Here is a 4656-nt window from a genome sequence, read left to right as displayed (position 1 = left end):
TCTATACAAAAATCTATACTCTCTATACCCCTCTATACAAGTCTATACCCCTCTATAATCTCTAAACCCCTCTAAACCCCTCTACAAGTATATACCCCTCTATACTCTCTATATCTCTCTATAACCCTCTATACTCTCTATACTCCTCTATAAACCTCTATACTCTCTACACTCTCTAAACCCCTCTAAACACTCTATACTCTCTATACCCCTCTATACTACTCTATACCCCTCTATACTACTCTATACCCCTCTATACTACTCTATACCCCTCTATACCCCTCTATACTCTCTATACCCCTCTATACCACTCTATACCCCTCTATACCCCTATATACCACTCTATACCCCTCTATACCACTCTATACCCCTCTATACCCCTATATACCACTCTATACCCCTCTATACCACTCTAAGCCCTCTACACCCCTATATACCACTCTATACCCTCTATACCCTCTATACCCCTCTATACCCCTATATCTCTATACCCCTCTATACCACTCTATACCCCTCAATACCAAACTAACCCCTCTAAGCCCCTCTATACCCCTCTACCAAACTATACCCCTCTATACCCCTCTATACCCCTCAATACCAAACTATACCCTCTATACCCCTCAATACCAAACTAACCCCTCTATACCCCTCTACCAAACTATACCCCTATATACCCCTCTATGCCCCTCAATACCAAACTATACCCCTCTATACCCCTCTACCAAACTAACCTCTCTATACCCCTCTACCAAACTAACCCTCTATACCCTCTATAACCTCTAAGCCCCTCTAAGCCCATCTAAACCCTATATCCCCCTCTACACACTCTATACAAGTCTATACCCCTCTATACTCTCTATACCCTCTATACCCATCTATACCCCTCTATACTCTCTATACCCCTCTATACTCTCTATACCCCTCTATACTCTCTATATCCTCTATACCCCTCTATACCTCTATACTCTCTACATGCTCTCTATACCCCTCTAAACCCCCTATACCCCTCTATACTACTCCCCTCTATATCCCTGTAACACTCTATACCCCTAATACTACTCTATACCCCTCTATACTACTCTATACTCTCTATACCCCTCTATAACCCTAAATACTACTCTATACCCCTCTATACTCTCTATACCCCTCTATACCCCTCTATACTCTCTATAGCCCCTCTATCCTCATCTATACTACTCTATACCCCTCTATACTATCTATACCCCTCTATACTACTCTATACCCCTCCATACTCTCTATACCCCTCTATACTCTCTATACCCCTCTATCCTCATCTATACTACTCTATACCCCTCTATACTATCTATATCCCTCTATACCCCTCTATACTGCTCTATACCCCTCCATACTCTCTATACCCCTCTATACTCTCTACACCCCTCTATACTCTCTACCCCCTCTATCCCCATCTATACTACTCTAGACCCCTCTATACTCTCTATACTCTCTATACCCCTCTATAATACCCTCTACACCCCTCTACACCCCTCTATAACCTCTACACCCCTCTAAACCCCTCTATACCCCCTCTATACTACTCTATACCCTCTATATCCCTGTATACTACCCTATATCCCTGTATACTACTCTATACCCTCTAAACACTCTATAAAAGTCCATACCCCTCAATACCAAACTATACCCCTCTATACCTCTCTATACCAAACTATACCCCTCTATACCTCTCTATACCAAACTATACCCCTCTATACCTCTCTATACCCCTCTACACCTCTCTACATCCCTATACACCCCTCTATACTACTCTATACTCTATATTCCTCTATACCCCTCTATACTCTCTATACTACTATATACTCTCTATACCCCTCTATACACTCTATACCTCTCTATACTACTCTATACTCTTTATACCCCTCTATACCCCTTTACACCCCTCCATACAAGTCTATACTCTCTATACCCCTCTATACCACTCTATACTCTCTATGCCCCTCTAAACACCTCTATAATACTACTCTATACCCCTCTATACTCTCTATACCCCTCTATACTACTCTATACCCCTCTATACTACTCTATACCCATCTATACTACTCTATACCCCTCTATACCCCTTTATACTCTCTATACTACTCTATGCTCTCTATACCCCTCTAAACCCCTCTATACCCCTCTATACTACTCTATACCCTCTATATCCCTGTATACTACTCTATACCCCTGTATACTACTCTATACCCCTCTATACTACTCTATACTCTCTATACCCCTCTATAACCCTAAATACTACTCTATACCCCTCTATACTCTCTATACCCCTCTATACCCCTCTATCCTCCTCTATACTACTCTATACCCCTCTATACTCTCTATATCCCTCTATACCCCTCTATACTACTCTATACCCCTCCATACTCTCTATACCCCTCTATACTCTCTATACCCCTCTATACTCTCTATACCCCTCTATCCCCATCTATACTACTCTAGACCCCTCTATACTCTCTATACTCTCTATACCCCTCTATAATCTCTGTACCCCTCTACACCCCTCTACACCCCTCTATAACCTCTACACCCCTCTATACTACTCTATACCCTCTATATCCCTGTATACTACTCTATACCCCTGTATACTACTCTATACCCCTCTATAACCCTAAATACTACTCTATACCCCTCTATTCTCTCTATACCCCTCTATTCTCTCTATACCCCTCTATATCCCTCTATCCTCATCTATACTACTCTATACCCCTCTCTATACCCCTCTCTATATCCCTCTATACCCCTCTATACTACTCTATACCCCTCTATACTCTCTATACCCCTCTATACCCTCTATACCCCTCTATACTCTCTATACCCCTCTATCCCCATCTATACTACTCTAGACCCCTCTATACTCTCTATACCCTCTATACCCCTCTATACTCTCTATACCCCTCTACACCCCTCTATAACCTCTATACCCCTCTATACCCCTCTACACCCCTCTACAACTACACCCCTATATACCCCTCTACACCCCTCTACACCCCTCTGTGACCTCTACACCCCTCTGTAACCTCTACACCCCTCTATAACCTCTAACCCCTCTATACCCCTCTACACCCCTATATACCCAACTATACCCCTCTACACCCCTATATACCCCTATATACCCCTCTACACCCCTATATACCCAACTATACCCCTCTACACCCCTATATACCCCTCTACACCCCTATATACCCAACTATACCCATATATACCCCTATATACCCCTCTACACCCCTATATACCCCTCTACACACCTATATACCCAACTATACCCCTCTACACCCCTATATACCCAACCCCTCTATACCACTCTATACCCCTATATACCCCTCTATACCCCCTATACCCCTCTATACCCCTATATACCCAACTATACCCCTCTACACCCCTATATACCCCTATATACCCCTCTACACCCCTACATACCCCTATATACCCAACTATAACCCTCTACACCCCAATATACCCAACTATACCCCTCTACACCCCTATATACCCCTCTACATCCCTATATACTCAACTATACCCCTCTACACCCCTATAATCTTGCTTGTTTGTAGGTGACCAAATACTTATTTTCCACCATAATTTGCAAATAAATTCATAAAAAATCCTACAATGTGATTTTCTGGATTTTTTTTCTCATTTTGTCTGTCATAGTTGAAGTGTACCTATGATGAAAATTACAGGCCTCTCTCATCTTTTTAAGTGGGAGAACTTGCACAATTGGTGGCTGACTAAATACTTTTTGCCCCACTGTATACCCCTCTACACCCCTCTATACCCGTCCTTGCCCCTGATGCTGTTATCCTGAAAATAAATGTCTGATGGGATGGTTCAATTGTGTCCAACTGTTTTTCTCAAGGGACATTATCATTACATATGGTGGAATGGTGTATGTTTGTAGGTCTATTTACACACACACACACACACACACACACACACGGACGGACGGACGGACGGACGGACGGACGGACGGACGGACGGACGGACAGACAGACAGACAGACAGACAGACAGACAGACACACACACACACACACAGACACACACACACAGACACACACACACACACACACACACACACACACACACACACACACACACACACACACACACAGACACACAACACACTCCGTCAATCCCCATACGATACCCACTGTGAGTACTTTGAGTGATGATGTCATCACACAGTGGAGCACTCAATGCAAATGGGTCAGAGCAATGAGGAACGCTCCTAAGAGAGAGAAAGAGAGGGAGGCAGAGAGAGAAAGAGAGAGAGAGAGAGAGAGAGAGAGAGAGAGAGAGAGAGAGAGAGACAGAGAGAGAGCAGAGAGAGAGAGAGAGACAGAGACAGAGAGACAGACAGACAGAGAGAGAGAGAGAGAGAGACAGAGAGAGAGAGAGAGAGACGGAGAGAGACAGAGAGAGAAAGAGGAGAGACAGAGAGAGAGAGTGAGAGAGACAGAGAGAGAAAGAGGAGAGACAGAGAGAGAGAGTGAGAGAGACAGACAGAGAGAGAGGCAGAGAGAGAGACAGAGAGACAGAGAGAGAAAGAGGAGAGACAGAGAGAGAAAGAGGAGAGAGAGACAGAGAGAGAGACAGAGGGAGAGAGAGGAGAGATTCCTAAA

This window comes from Oncorhynchus tshawytscha, linkage group LG13, assembly GCF_018296145.1.
Source record: "Oncorhynchus tshawytscha isolate Ot180627B linkage group LG13, Otsh_v2.0, whole genome shotgun sequence".
Lineage (NCBI taxonomy): Eukaryota > Metazoa > Chordata > Actinopteri > Salmoniformes > Salmonidae > Oncorhynchus > Oncorhynchus tshawytscha.
This window is presented reverse-complemented; position numbering follows the sequence as displayed.